We start from the raw sequence: 16,354 nt of genomic DNA, 5'->3' as shown, positions 1-16,354 counted from the left end.
AAAGGAGAAGCTGATAGTAGTAAATAAATATAAATCCCAAGCTAAGAATTGTAGAAATTTGTAAGGGAAGCAGAAAGACTCAAGGAAACATCTGTGGATAGCAGAATTAAGGACAGCAAGAAGGACTTTTTAAAGTGTATTAGGAACAAAAATAATCCTAACTAGTATTGGTCCATTACTAAATGGAAATGACAGAATTATCAATTATAATGCAGAAAAGGCAGAAGTGTTCAGTAACTTCTGTTCTGTATTTGGGAGAAAAAAACAGATGATATAGTTTCATTATGTGGTGATAACACTCTTTCCATTCTGCTAGTATCCCTGGGGGAAGTTAAACAGCAGCTACTAAACGTAGACATTTTAAAATCAGTAGATCCAGACATCTCTCATTCAAGAGTTTTAAAAGAGATGGCCAAGGTGTTTATTGGTCCAGTTCTGGTTTCTATAATTCAAGAAAGATGTTGATAAGTTGGAGAGGGTTCAGAGACAAGCCACAGGAATTATTAAAGGATTGGAAAACATGTCTTATAATGAAAGATTTAAGGAACTCAATCTATTTAGCTTAATATAGAAAAGGTTAAATGTGACTTGATCACAGTTTATAAGTACCTAAATGGAGAATGAAAATTTGATAATGGGTTCTTCAATCTAGCAAAGGCATAACAATATCCAAGGGTGAGGAGCTGAAAGTAGACAAATTCAGACATGTGAGGGTAATGAGCCTTTGGAACAATTTACAAAGGATTGTGATGGATAATCCATCACTGACCATTCTTAAATCACAATTGAATATTTTTATTTTCATCTAAAAGTTATGCTGTAGTTCAAACTGGAATTATTATAATTACACAGGAGGTCAGGCCAGATGACCACAGTTCTCCCTTCTGGGTTATAATTTATGACTCTATGAATTATGCAATAATGTGCTGCCAGGGGAAATGTTTTCACAAGTCCCATTAGTTAGAGGTTGGTTTAAGCCCCGAAGTATGAGGATGTGCCTGAGGCTAGGATCAGGGTCTTTTCCTAGCTAAACTCATCTGCACAGAGGGGTTAATGCAATGACTTGGTGAAGCATCCTGCACATACTTGTTTCCCACTTAAAGCAGTTTCCAATATACACAAATATGGATACTTCTGGGTTTCCCTTTCTTTCATGTGTCGTTTTTATTCAGTCTACTGCACACTGAAATGAGAGGTTTCAGAGTAGCAGCCGTGTTAGTCTGTATTAAGTGAGCTGTAGCTCACGAAAGCTTATGCTCAAATAAATTTGTTAGTCTCTAAGGTGCCACAAGTCCTCCTTTTCTTTTTTACTGAAATGAGAGTGGCTCAGCCAATCAATGAACAGTTCTTTAATACTTGAGCATAAAAGCCAGCTATGAGGCACATTTGAAACAGCCTTTTTCCCTATAGTTTGCTGTGGTGTTGTAGCCATGTTGGTCCCAGGATATGAGAAAAACAAGGTGGGTGAGGTAATATCTTCTATTGAACCAACTTCTGTTGGTGGACGGTTCAGATTTGTCAAGCTACAGAGAGCTCTTTTTCAGATCTGAGAAAGGAAGACGAGTGTCTGAGCTTATTTTTCTTTCTAGGTCACTTAGAAGAAATAGATTGTAGAAAAGAAGAAAGGGAAGAGAGAGGCTGCCCAGTTCTGTAATTCTGGTGTCAGAAACAGAGAAACTCGTGGGAAATATTCAAAGTAGTGCATACAAGTTAAATGCACAAATCCTGTTAACAAATAATGAGATTGTGCATAGAACTCTTAAGTGCTACTTAGAGCTAAAATTCCAAAGCAACACATGCTCTGATGCAACCAAGCTCCTTAATGTAAGTACATTTGTATGGTAGGTGCTATTTTTAGTAGCACTCTACGGTATTGTAATGTTGTCAGGGTTTTCCTCAGAGGCACACAGTAAAAGAAAAAAACGAATTTCTTTAGGAAACGTGTCACCCTTTATCATGTTTCAAAGGTTTGAAGTACTGTAATTGCAGCTCCACACAACCCCCGTTTGGAGAGCCAGTCCACCGTGGCCATGACACTGCGACACTCCATGTGATTTCATTGTTATTCCTGTTCATGCAAAGCATGGCAAGGCAATTGTCGCATAGACCCTCAATGGCAGCTTCCTGCCCACTTACGCTGCAGTTCAGCAGGGCAATTTCATTTACTCTCCCGTCCCTGACACTGGGACTATATTCTGCACCCGTGGGAAACAGACCCTTGTTTACAGCCCTGCCTGGGATACCCAGGCTTTGAGTCCAGGTGTGATGAGTACAGAGGAGGTGATGGGAGAGAGGCAGAGCGGGTGCGTCCCCTCACCCACCATACTGGGTTGCACAGCTGAATGAGTGTAAGAAGCATCATGATCCCTTGTTGCTACCCAATCTTATTGCCCCACAGAGAGATTACAGGAGATGAGGGGTGATCACAACACTTCCTGGTGCTTTCACACCACCCAGGTGGACAGCATCGGTGGTAGGAAGGGAGCCTGAGACATGTATGTATCGGTGTATAAAGAGGTATCTCAGAGGGAGTGTCTTTGGCTGGCCTAGGGGATAGTGGAAGGTCCCACCACTAACTGAGCTAGTCATTGCAATGGGCATACATGTGTGAGTGTACCTGTAATCATTGAGCCCAGGCATTAGGACCATGCTTTGTTGACAATAAACCTGACCAAGCACCTTCATGACCTAAACGGATCTTGTGGTGATTGGGTGGTTCACTCGATGTCTGCCGTGCCAGCTGTCTGTGCAGAGGTAGGACAGCACACAGAGAGAACACACACATGCAGCCCACATCCGACAACAGCATCTGGCCCTCATTGTGCTGCTTTGTGACTATCCTGTAGGAGAGAATCAGCCAGAGTGGGAGTGCCCTGCAGCCGATTCACTACAGGGCAGTGGCACCTCTGGCAGACGCAGCCCCACGACACATTTCCTTCAGCGCAGTCCTGGTCTGGGGTGAACCCCTGGGCCACTATGCTCTGCACCCTGCAGGCTGATGACGTTCTCTGTTTTCTGCTCTGATGCTCAGAGGGGCAATGACCCAAGAACGGACCCCTTTCCTACATAACTTCAAAGTGCCTCCTTCCCAGGTCCTGCCTCATGCATGAGAGATCCACGAAGCTGTCATAGCCCAGGCCACCTTGTCCCCTGCTCTCCTTGTTCTCTGATGACTCCTCTTAGTCTTTCCCAGCCCAGCCTAACCCCACTCATCCCACCCCCTGGGTTCCCTTATTGTCCCGTCAGTGCCAGACAGCTCCCCATCACTCCCTCTTTCTCCCTGGTAGCTCCATGGGGGACCCTCCCACATCCCCCACCTACCATGTCCATGGGTGCTCTCTAGGCAGAAGAGCTTGGGAAGTCTTGTAAAGAGTCATGTACTCCCAGCATGGAGGTGGCAGGGAACTGCCTGCTCACAGATGCTCGTCTCATGGGTGGAGGGAGGCTGCTTTGCATAAGCTACCTGCTCCTTCCCTCCTGTTATGGCATCAGCCCACACATGGGTTCATTTATGAAGTGGGAAAAGACCTTCCCTGCTCTCATTGCCTCTCTCCACGATTGACACCTCACACCCTGGTGGTCCAGTCTGGTCTCTTGGCCTCCACTTGTCTTCCCCAATGGAGGCAGTCCTGCAGGACCCTATTACACCTACAGGCCCAGGAAGGCTGACAGGTGAATGCAATGCTGTTATACTGCACCTCCTTGGAATGGAGGGCTTCAGGAAAGTAAAGGTGATCAATAGAAGCATTGCTGTATAAGAGCCAAGCACTCCAGCTCCAGTAATCTTGTTTCCTTCTCTCTTCTCTTCTTTCCATTAGGTCTAATTGCCTGATCTATAGTTCCAAATAAGAATCGAATCAATACAAATATATTACAACAAATTATTTTTAATACTCTTTTTCAAAGGATCAGAAAGTGCTAATTAATATAACATTTCTAATTATGTAAAGCAAATTAACTTTCTGTTGGAGCTTGTGAGCTAGTAGCCAAACTGATGTTTCAAATTCATATTCTGGAAAGGGAATTCCATCTTCCCACTCTCCAAATATTTTAAAACAGTAATGAGAAAAAATGAAGCATACACATTTCCCAATTAGGTAGTGTATGCTTAATTCAGTACCTAGATACAATCTCCATTGAAAGAGTCCACACATGGTGATAAAATTTATTAGTTATATATAGGATACGTTTTAGAGGAATCTCTTCACAGAGTGTGCTATTGCTCTGGCTTGCAATGTGCACTATTAAAATAATTCTGTATTGATGTATTTAGTGTCAATTTCTCCTAGTTCCCACCCATGCTCATCAAACGCAACAGATAACACAGTGGCTTCCCTGGAGCCCCGTTCCTGAATTGAGATCTGTGAGGGCATAGGGGGCGGCCTAAAAGACACAGAAAAGGATAAAAGGTAGGGGAAATAAGCATAAAATAATGGTAAAGTGGCAAAGCTCCAGTAATCCACAATCTTTCCACAGCATCATTGTGGCATATACCAAGACACACCCACTACAGGAGTAGGTGCCTGAAATGTAACAGATGGTGATTACCGTATGTTATAAAAAGTAAGAATGAGCAGTTATCTTTAATTACCTTCAGTATGGCACAGAGGGTCCCTGATCTGATGCTGGTCCTCTCGGCTTCACTATGGTAGAAAGAATATTGCATGCAAAGCACTGTGTTATGTAGTCTTGGATTAATCTAAGTGCACCTGTCACAAATAACACATTCTTTCTCAGGCAGCTACTCAGGGTCAATTAAGAAGATTAATTTGGTGAAGCACACACAGACACTTTATGATCTTTAGTTAATAAAGACAAAGTTAATTGAAATCATAGGAAAAATCAATACACAGAAGTATAAGAATAAGCTAGGTACAGTAAAGTGATTTCCTGCATTGTTCAGACTTACAATCTTACATTGTGAGTACCTACAACCTTATGGAGACCATTAGAAGCAAAGATAGAAGGAAAAGGGGAGATCACCCCAAAAAGAAGGTGCTGCGCCAGTCTTCCTACCCAGTTGTCACATGTCATTGTCCTGCAAAATTTTATAACACGAGGTCAAGTACATAATACTCATGCTAGTTTATGCCAGCTGCCAACTTCTAATGGGCTTCTCTCTAAGCCCTTAACACTTAATGCTTACGACATATGGCAAAGCCTATTTTAATACCTATATTTTGGTTCTTCTACTTGCTGTTACAGCTTCAATAATGTTCATTATTACTGATATGCACATGCTTGGCAAATAGATTATTGTTACCCCAGAGCATATACCCGCCACAGTCAGGTTGGGGTCAGTGGTCAAAAAACACATCATGGTTGGAAAGCACAAGCAGTCAGGCAATTCTGTAATTAAATCTCTGGTGTCTAAGTTACCCGTGCACATCCAGACACTTCCCTCCAACCCCACCTGCACACCTGGGGCACAGGGCACAACCTACTTTGTTCCCTCAAGTCTGGCTCTTTTGTAAAATTATCCCTACCAGACAGGAAAGCAATGCGGCCCGTACATAATCAACTAAAGTTTAGTGTCAAAGATCCTTGTAATCCTGCAGCCAAATCCTTGCCTTGCTGTGCACAGCAGTAAGGAGTGAGCAACCCCTAAGGACCATAGATGTTGGCCCCATGCTAGCCTGACTTGGCCCAGGACAGAAAGGGAATGGGGAAGGAGCCCTCCATGCATGATGTCCCTGCTCTCCATGTTGGGAGAGGGACTCTGGGCACAAGGAGAATCCAGCCCTGTGTCACTGGCAGATTCTATCAGTAACAAAATATGGTTTATTTCAGTAAAGAGACTGGCTCACGGCTGGTGCCGGCTGGGCAGTGTTGCAGCTCATGGCTCTGGACTGGGTGTGAGGAGCTGTGGATTCTGTTCCTGATTAGGCCACTACAATACTTATCCTCTTGGTGTTGCCTAGAAGTCGCAGGGTGAGGGGGGGCATGGTGCTTGCCCACCTTTGTAAAGGACCCTCTGCTGAAAAGTGCAGTAAGAGCCCCCTCCCCGCCAGCACTTTACTCACTGGAGTCAAGTGCAGCTACTCACGTGAGTAAAGTTAAGCACAAATGTGCCATGCTGGGGAATGTCTGTATTATTTGTTAGGAGTATGGTGCTTAGGCTGGGTTACTTAGTCTGGAGTTAGACCACGAGAGGTTGTGAGGAGCCGGGTAGGAAGGCAGAACAATGGGCTCGAAACAGAGTCACAGGAAACACCCAGATACTCAGCCCAGCTTCTAGCCCGAAGGAGGCTGGTCCATTTCGACCCGGGCGGCGCGGCTGTTTGGCCAGGGCTGAGATGAGAATGATCCGGGGGAACCTCAGAGGACCGTGGAGAAGAGGAGGGCTGCGTGAGGTCAGCGAAAGCTGGCAGCCTGGAGAGAAGACGGGAGACGGAAAGAACAGGCCACACGCAGGATAGTCTTGTCTGTGCATCCCAGCCAGGGATGCAGCGTTAGGCACTGTACACCTTGTGGCCAACGCAACAGGCATCCAAAGACGACTGGTGCCTCCCCATACTGGGGGGCACCAGCTAAATGGGAGGACACATGACCTCTCTAAGTGACTCCTCCCCGTGCTTTCCCTGTCCCCTCCCATCCCACGTTACCTGGCGGGGGGGGGCTCAGTCCTCTGTTGCACCGGCTCCCCCAGCATGTTCAGCTGCTCTTCCTGGAAGCCAGGCCCTGGAGCAACCCCCGGATGCTGGCTGGGGAAACGCAGCAGCTGCCTGGGAGAGTGTCTGGCTGCAACAGCAGTGGGCTGCCTCCCACCCAGGCTTGTGGGACAGCAGCTGAGCGAGTCAGAGCCTCCCCCCAGCCTCCCCGGCATGCTCAGAGTCAGCTCCTGTCTCATCCACCTGCTTTGTCTTGTCTGTTAGAACGTGAACTCACTGGGGTGAGGACTGTCTTCACTGGATGCTCGTACAGCACCTAGCACAATAGGCTCCAAGCTGACTGAGGCCTTGAGGAACTACGGCAATATAATTGTTAAATAATAAACAGAACAGGAATTTCTGAAAATCCTTCAATCTCTTGAAATATTGGCTGGAATAAACTGGAACAGAAAAATGCCAGCCTCTGCCATGTATCGGTTCCAGTCCAGAATCCAAAGCAATGGAGTGCATTGGGTCTGAATCCGTTAAACAGAACCAGGCAGAGGCAGCTGGTTCAAATCCCATCTCATTTCTATTATCTTATCACTTCTGGCTCATGGTGGAAATGGGAGGGAATAAAATGGACCCTCTGCTCGGCAGCTTTATTCTGAAAATTGCTAAAGATGGAGAATAGGGAAGCAGTGGGGTTCTTATGTCATTTACCCAGTTTGACCATGCCTGGCGGGGAGGCTGTTTACAGGACAAGGTCCTCAGGGCCAGATTTTCCAAAGGTATTTAGGCACTTAAAGAAGCAGAGGAAACCAGTAGAATTACAAAAGTGCCTTAGCTGGCAGAGCTTCCACATTTATATCTAAATTTCGACTCCGATTTAAATTAAAGCAAGTTGTGCACTAAGTGGTTTATGCACTTTTTAAAATCTGACCCCAAGCATTTGATTATTGTGTCAGGGTGGGGTCTGATCCTGAGATTAATATTTTAAGCAAAGAAATGTCATTATTTTTGTTGTTTGTATGAATGTGCTATACCATCTTACGAAGTATCTATAAACTCACCCATTTTGCTTGAAGATCTGACACCGTTGGAAATCAGTACATAAGGAGAGTTCCAGTGTATGTGCATCCTATAATCATGAGGTAGCTGTAGGAAGAGAGGAGAGAAAAACAATGGGGAAAAATTCACAAAAATAACTGTGGTTTTAATGTGTCGATATGAAGGGAGTGTGATGCATGCACAGTGCTGCCTCATTTATTATGCATAAGATATAACATGCTGAGCTGCTAATGAGATCGCAATTTGGAGGTTTTGGAAGTACTAGCTTCATGCTTACAAGAATCAATGAAAACTGAGGAGTGAAGTTTAGCAAAATTTCAATTAAGGAATTATGCAAACTGTTGTGTCCAAATTGAATGGTTAGATCTAGTAATGTAGGCTCAGTTTTTCCTGTGCTCATTACTGCATGGTGCTTAGCATATATGATGTTTGTGCAGTACTTCAGTATGAATAATTTACAATAGATTGTCGGGCCAATCCATGCTTTTTATGTTTACTGGTCCGATGTGTGTGTACTGAGAAAAAAGAGAGGAATTATGATTGGAGGGAATGAGAGAGACAGGAGGCAGATAGATTGGACCACCAGCACAGCATATTTTACACGTCTTGCGTAACTTGCCTGCTCAAATCAAAGAATGAGAGTAACTTCTTCGTTGTTGGCTGGGGTATAGTTGCTCTTACTTCCCTATATCATCCCAGGGAGGCTAATATGGGGAGGGAAAGGAGTCCAGGAGAGAAAAGCCTTACTGAAGGCACAGAAACAAACCATCCCAATGTGCAGAAAGAATAGTAAATATGGCAGGTGACCAGCTTGGCTTGACAGAGAAATCTTCACTGAGCTTAAACACAAAAAGGAAGCTTACAAGAAGTGGAAACTTGGACAGATGACTAGAGAGGAGTATAAAATATTGCTAGAGAATACATGGCTGTAATCAGGAAGGCTAAAGCACAATTGGAGTTAAAGCTAGCAAGGGATGAGAAGGGTAACAAGAAGTGTTTCTATAGGTATGTTAGCACCAAGAAGAAGTTCAGGCAAAGTGTGGGACCCTTACTGAATGGGGAGGGAACCAAGTGACAGATGATGTGGAAAAAGCTGAAGTACTCTATGCTTTTTTTTTTGCCTTGGTCTGAACAGACAAGGTCAGCACCCAGACTGCTGCACTGGGCAGTACAGTAGGGGGAGGAGGTGAGCAGAACCAGGCAGAGGCAGCTGGTTCAAATCCCATCTCATTTCTACTATCTTATCACTTCTGGCTCATGGTGGAAATGGGAGGGAATAAAATGGACCCTCTGCTCGGCAGCTTTATTCTGAAAATTGCTAAAGATGGAGAATAGGGAAGCAGTGGGGTTCTTATGTCATTTACCCAGTTTGACCATCCCTGGCAGGGAGGCTGTTTACAGGACAAGGTCCTCAGGGCCAGATTTTCCAAAGGTGTTTAGGCACTTAAAGAAGCAGAGGAAACTAGTAGAATTACAAAAGTGCCTTAGCAGGCAGGGCTTCCACATTTATATCTAAATTTCGACTCCCATTTAAATTAAAGCAAGTTGTGCACTAAAGTGGTTTAGGCACTTTTTAAAATCTGACCCCAAGCATTTGATTAGTGTGTCAGGGCGGGGTCTGATCCTGAGATTAATATTTTAAGCAAAGAAATGCCATTATCTTTGAAAATTCTTGGTGATTGTGGCAGGACCCAGACGATTAGAAAAAAGCGAATGTAGTGCCCATCTTTAAAAAAGGAAAGAAGGAGGATCCGGGAACTACAAACTGGTCAGCCTCACTTCAATCACTGGAAAAGTCATGGAGTAGGTCCTGAAGGAATCCATTTTGAAGCACTAGGAGGAGAGGAAGGTGATCAGGAACAGTCAACATGGATTCACCAAGCACAAGTCTGGATATGAGTCAACACTGTGCCCTTGTTGCCAAGAAGGCTAACAGCATTTTGGGCTGCATTAGTAGGAACATTGCCAGCAGATCGAGGGAAGTGGTTATTCCCCTCTATTTGGCACTGGTGAGGCCACATCTGGTGTATTGCATCCAGTTTTGGGCCCCCCACTACAAGAAGGATGTGGACAAATTGGAGAGAGTTCAGCTAGGGCGACGAAAATTATTAAGGGGCTGGGACACACGATTTACAAGGAGAAGCTGAGGGAACTGGGCTTATTTATTCTGCAGAAGAGAAGAGTGAGGGGAGATTTGATAGCAGCTTTCAACTACCTGAAGGGGGGCTCCAAAGAGGATGGAGCTCGGCTGTTCTCAGTGGTACCAGATGACAGAACAAGGAGCAATGGTCTCAAGTTGCAGTGGGGGAGGTCTAGGTTGGATATTAGGAAACACTATTTCACTAGGAGGGTGGTGAAGCACTGGAATGGGTTACCTAGGCAGGTGGTGGAATCTCCTTCCTTAGAGGTTTTTAAGACCTGGCTTGACAAAGCCCTGGCTGGGATGATTTAGTTGGTGTTTGGTCCTGCTTTGAGTAGGGGGTTGGATTAGGTGACCTGCTGAGGTCTCTTCCAATCCTAATCTTCTGTGATCCCATTGCATATAGAGAGCTTTTCCTACAGCTGAGAAAATAAGGCAAAAAACCTCTTCAGGGTTATTTGTTTGAATTTCCAAATTAATTGGATGTGCCATGTTCATGCCATTTTATGGTCACTTTCCATGGGCCTTCGTGTGAATCAGCTTTTGGCGCAAGACGCTCGCTGATAAATTCTGGCAGACTTGTCTGCTCATCCCACTATAGAACAGAAATAATGCCATGTGACTTATCTTCCCAACCAACCCTTCTCAGATTCTGAATATTCACAATCAATCCACAAAGTTTAATAGTCCCAGATTTTTTATGTTGGAGGAACTGAAGTTCTTCTCACAGTTATTAATCAAACAGAAAATTAGGTCAGATTTGTTGAACAAATCATTGGCTATGAGTCATTCACCCGGCTCTGATGTTCTCCAGTACTGGGTCTCATCAGAGTAAGATTGGAGAGAAAACTTTTACCAGATTCTCCTGTTTAATTTACACTCGATGAAAAGCCTTTGGTCTGGTATTCAAGTGAGAGTGAGTCATAGAGCTAACACTGGGAAATGAAGATAGGACAGGGACCAAAATTGCAAAAGTGCAGTTGATTTTCATGGTTATTCAGCTGTCACAAGCCCTTACAACAAAAAGTGCAGCTGCCAAAGACCCAGAAATGCATCAGCAAAGTGAGGTGCGGAAAACAAAAAGGAACAGGAACTGTCTCTTAGATTGCATCCTCCTCTCCCTGCCAGATCTGTAAGCACCCTCCGGTGGTGCAGAGTACCACTTATTTCCCTGCCCAGGCAAATCTTACAGCCACATACAACTACTTCAATGGATCCCACGCTTACTTGGTATAGCCTTGCCCTCTGGGAACAGGAGCGTGCTGGCAGGGGATGGCTCAAAAGCATAGTTTAAAGTCACCTTTGCAACCCTCGCCTCACCTGAACAGTGCTGAGCACTGCTAGGACACATGTCAGAACCTGGGCTGATCTGTGTCTTTTATCTCTCATGGACCCAGAATACAGAAGTGCCTACAAACTCAGCTCGTGGTAACTGCCGGGGTGATGATACAGCCTCAGAATTGGGGGGTGTCTGTGGCTACAGAAAGCTTTTGTCAGAGATGTATTAACTTCACAATGGTGCATTTTATGATGTAACAAAGAGTCTTCTTGGTTCTGTGCCTTGCAGGAAAACAGAACGGTATTTCAACCCTCCTTATTCAATTGTCCGAATGCACAGAGCAGATTTTTGCAGATAGGGATTTATGTTTCCTTGTCAGCATCTAATAAAGTAGAGCGATTGAGTCTGCCATTTATTTTGGTGCTGTTGCCTTTATCTCAGTGTCCTTGTGTATGCTGTAAGGTGCCTGCCCTCAGGTTTCACTGAACAGTATGGCTTCCCTTGGTGGTTTTGTGACTGTGTCTGATTGCTTTGGCTGTAGTTCCCACACTTCAAGGATTTAGTTATGTTTGATTAGTGTGGTCACTTTCCAGCATAGCCAGTGCTTAGCTTTCTACATGCATGGCCTGGTATGAACAGAGACTGTCTCTGTCCCTTTCAGAAATGAAGATAAATGTCAAGTGAGTCTCCATTTGCCTAAACTGACTTATAATGACCTATGTTTATGTTCCTCTTTTATCCTTTCCACTACTGTGCAGATGGCCTTCTATAGTCCAGTAGCCATCTCTTAGTGCAGGTCACCTCAGGAGCTAGAAAGACCCTTGGAATCCCCCAGAGATGGGCCCAGACTAGCACATACTGGGTCTGAGCTCCAGCAAACTTCAGTTAAGTTTGGAGCCAGACCTCACCACTGAAATTTGGAAACCTCTCTGGATTCCACCATAAACCAGACAGCAACAGTAAGGACTTGTTGCTTTTGACAATCATTTTCACCATTACTACAAGATGCTAAGGACTAACAGTGAGTTTATTTATTCTATTTAACATAAACCTAGATCATGAACACTCATTTCTGACACACAAAAGTGGCCAACTTTTCAACTGAAACCACCAGGAAGTACCTTGACGTGAACTGCTCACCTATTGCGAAGGAGTTTCTCCATGCTGGGAAAGTTTGAGCTGAGCACCAAGGCCCAGTCAAGAAGCAATGGCTAGTGAATGCAGCTTTTAAGCACATGGTTAAAGTCCCTATGAAGTCAATGAGATTTCAGTACTCACATAAAGTTAAACACATGCATAAGTGCTGTTCTGAATAGAGATGAATTTAAGCACATGTTAGTGCTATTCTGAATCAGAGCCTAAATGAAGAGGAAGTGTCTCTTCGGAGTCTGTTGTGTAAATACCTTTCATATTTTAAATTGTAAATACCTTGGGTCAAATCTGGTACCCTAGATAAAGGCCTAGAAACAAGCTCCACATGTGGTATCTTGGTGTAAACTGGATGGAGCATCCTCCGTCTCCACAGACACTGGAACACCAGCTCAGCTGCCCTTGGGCAGTGTGGAGAAGTGGCTGCTGTCCCTGCTCAGCATCTATATAGAGTCATGGCAATGCTGGACTGGAAGGGCCCTCAAGGAGTCACCCAGGGTCCAGCCCCCTGCTCTGAGGCAGGACCAAGTAACCATCTTGGACAGGTGTTTGTCTAACCTGGTCTTAAAATCTCCGAATGACAGGAATTCCACAACCTCTCTTGGAAGCCTGTTCCAGAACTTAACTCCCCTGAGAGTTAGACAGCTTTTCCTGAAATCTAATGCAAATCTCCCTTGCTGCAGATAAACCCCTTTGCTTCTTGTCTGAACATCAGAGGACATGGAGAACAATTGATCACACACTTCTTTACAGGTTTCAGAGTAGCAGCCGTGTTAGTCTGTATTCGCAAAAAGAAAAGGAGTACTTGTGGCAGCTTAGAGACTAACAAATAACAAATAGCAAACACTTCTTTACAACGGCCCTTAACGAATCTGAAGACTGTTCCCGTGTGACGGTGCTGCCTGTAGGAGCCAGCTGAGGTCACTCAATCAGGGTGAAGTGCAAACAGACTGGGGCAAACAAACGCGAAACGCTGGTGGCTATTCCACTACTTAGATTTACCCAACCAGCCCAAAACAGCTTCTCTAGTACCTCCCTGGGTACTCAGACATCCAAATAATGCAGTTCCCTTAAAGTGCCCAGCCACAGGCCTCCATCCAGACACAGACGTCAAACATATGACGATAAATTCTGAAAATCTTATTTCATCATAGAAAAGAAAATATTCTCCTGACCCCAAGGGACCAAGCCCCAGACCCTGGGCAAATAATAACTTAGATCTTATCCCAAATACATGCTTATAGCCAATTATTATTAACTAAACTAAATTTTATTAAAAAATAAAAGTGTAGTAAAAAAGAGTGTTTGTTAAAAGATCAATCTACAGACAGACTTGAGTTCAATTCTTGAGGTTCAGGGATGCGGGAAGTTGGTCATAGGGATGGGTGGAACCAGGGAGTGAATGCCGGAGAAGAAATGGCTCCAGTGGGTAGATTTGTGATCAGAATTGTTATAAGCAAATTCTGCAAAGGGTAAAAGTTGGTCCCAGTCATCCTGGTGATAACTAAAAAATAATTAATTAATTAATAATATTAATAAATAAAACAGCACAAATACAAGAGCTCAGTGTAGCAGTCTGTGCAAATGGTCAGGGGTCTCTTGTTTGGGGATTTGACTGCATTTAAATATGGCTTTTGAAGCTCTATGTGAAGCAAAGCTAAAGCTTGACTGGTATCATGCTGCCAACCTTACAGAGCTGGGGCCACCTGGTGCCTGTTTCTCATAATTAGGTGTAAATTCAAACTGGATCAGGATCAAATGTGTTTGATTCTATTACTATATCTCTTCCAAACAACTCAACTGCAAACGGTTCCATTTAAGATGATCACAAGCCACCCAGGGAATAGATAATTCTGAAGAAAAAATACCGATAATGGGACAGAATGCTTCTGGCGCGTGTGCTTGGATTCCAAGGGTTGCAGGGATGCTGACTGCATCATTTCACTTTGCATTTCAACGTTGATTAAACCTGCTTTTGTTTCCAGACTCCTTCACAAATCTGTTGTGAAGGGGCAAGGCCAGATGGCTATGGAAGAGTAGTGGGAGATAGCTATATTAGCTCCAGGCTAAACAAATCCCTGGTACCAGGTTAAGTGAAATGGAAGCTGCTCCAGGTCAATTAAGACATCTGGGGCCAATTAAGAACTTTCCAGAAGGCAGGGAGAAGGCTATGTTGATTGGGACACCTGAAACCAATCAGGGGCTGGCTGAAACTAGTTAAAAGCCTCCCAGTCAGTCAGGTGGGGGTGCATGTCAGGAGCTGTGGGAAGAAGTTGTGCGGTTGGAGAGGCTGAGTAGTATACACCAAATCAGGCACAAGGAAGGAGGCCCTGAGGTAAGGGTGAAGTGGAGCTTGAGGAAGTGAGGGCTGCTGTGGGGGAAGTAGCCCAGGGAATTGTACATGTCCTGTTTCTAAAAGGTCAGCTATCATAGCTGATATTATTAGGGTCCCTGGGCTGGAGCCCAGAGTAGAGGGTGGGCCCGGGCTCCGCCCCCCTTTGGCCCCTGATTAATCACTGAGACTAGGAGACAACAGAGACTGTGCAAGGAAGGATAACTTCTCCTCACCTCCCTCACTGGCTTATGATGAAAATGGCTCAGTAGACTGTGACCCTTGTCTCTAGAGAGAGAAGGGTTACGTGGAGGATCACAATGAGCCTTTGAGGCTAGCAAAATCTGCCAGGAAACATGGGACCCACTGAGGCAAGGACAGAGCTTTGTCACACCATCTAATTCAGATCTTTGAAACAGGGCGTTTCTAAATGATGAACAGTGAGTCCAAAGATCAAAGGGAATATTGCATTAATAAGAAATGCAGGCAGGTTGAGGTGTTTGTGCAGAGGACTTATAAATAGCTTCCACAAAATATTTTCTGATTTTCGCCCAGATTCTGAAAAGCATCTCCATTCAGGAAGAGGAGTTTAGACATTTGCTTAACTTAAAGCACATGCTTAAGTCCAATTAAAGTCCACAAGACTTAAGCATATTCTTTACGTTAAGCCTGCACTTAACGGCTGTCCTGAACTGGGGCCTATATGAAAATGGTGCATAATGCCTGAGTGACCAGTGCATTACTCCAGTGTTATGGTGGTGTAAATCCCTTGGTTGATATGGATCTACCACACCAGAGGATAGTATCCTACCATGCTAGCCAGGGAGTTGCAATTAATGTGAAAAAAGGCATTTTAAAATAAAACCTCAAAGTATTCAGGGGAGAAAGTCAAGCCTTCTTTTGCAGAAAGCTGCTGCAGATGTACATATGTTCTCATTACTCTGTCAGCCTCCCCTCCTCCTCCCATGATTTTTATTATCTATGCACCATGCAGTGAGGTACAATGTGCATCAGTTCCATGAGGCAGCCCCAGAATGTGTCAGTAGGTTCTCCCTGTTGCATGTGAGGTTACTGACCACACAGTGTCACGTGGCACTGGAGAATGTAATGGGGATGAAGGACAGTCTTGGGACTCTGGAGAGCTGGGATCAGTTCCTGCCTCTACTAAACATTCTGTGTGTCCCAAAGCAATCGATCTTCCTTTCTCCCACTCTTTGTCTGTCTTGTCTATTTAAACTGTAAACTCCTCAGAGAAAGGACTGTTTCTTGCGGTGTCTATGTGAAGTACCTAGCGCTATGTAGTTCGGATCTCAAATATGGCCTGTAGATGCTGATAACAGCAAACAGACGTCTTATACACATGCTCACTCCACAGTTTCTGTACTGATGGTCATACTCAGGGCAAATCAATCACAACAAGCCGATAATAGAAAGGCAGCATTTTCATTTCTAAGAATGATAACTACCTACTACGACGCATAGCTGGAAAACCAGTCCCATTCATGTGACATTTTTTTTGCAGGATGAAGGATAGAAAACTTCTAATCCAAAATTAATCAAAAGAATAGATGGCAATTTATACACAAAGTGATAGGAACTGATAGGAATTTCAAAGGGAGTGATTGAACTCAGGGTCGCTCATAAATGATGTTCTAGTTGAAGCAAGAATTAATTCAGGGAAGTCCAATGGCCTGTGGCATACAGAAGAACAGACTACATGATATCAGGGATCACTTCTAGTCTTCTAATCTATGAATCTATAATTAAGGACAAGATAGACCCCCCTTCCACTG

General features: G+C 44.3%; 1 long non-coding RNA gene across 1 annotated transcript; it reads right to left on the bottom strand.

The window, feature by feature from the left end:
- Positions 1-1,414: 1,414 nt before the first annotated feature.
- LOC122460823 lies at positions 1,415-15,817 on the bottom strand. The gene is made up of 3 exons (XR_006282348.1): positions 15,806-15,817; positions 14,798-14,801; positions 1,415-1,535 (listed from the first exon to the last, which is right to left on the bottom strand). It is a non-coding gene; the product is annotated as an uncharacterized LOC122460823 (long non-coding RNA).
- Between the last annotated feature and the right edge of the window lie 537 nt (positions 15,818-16,354).

This window comes from Dermochelys coriacea, chromosome 6 (assembly GCF_009764565.3).
Source record: "Dermochelys coriacea isolate rDerCor1 chromosome 6, rDerCor1.pri.v4, whole genome shotgun sequence".
Classification (NCBI taxonomy): Eukaryota; Metazoa; Chordata; order Testudines; family Dermochelyidae; genus Dermochelys; species Dermochelys coriacea.
Note: the sequence above shows the minus strand (reverse complement) of the source record. Positions and strands in the feature narration are given on the sequence as shown.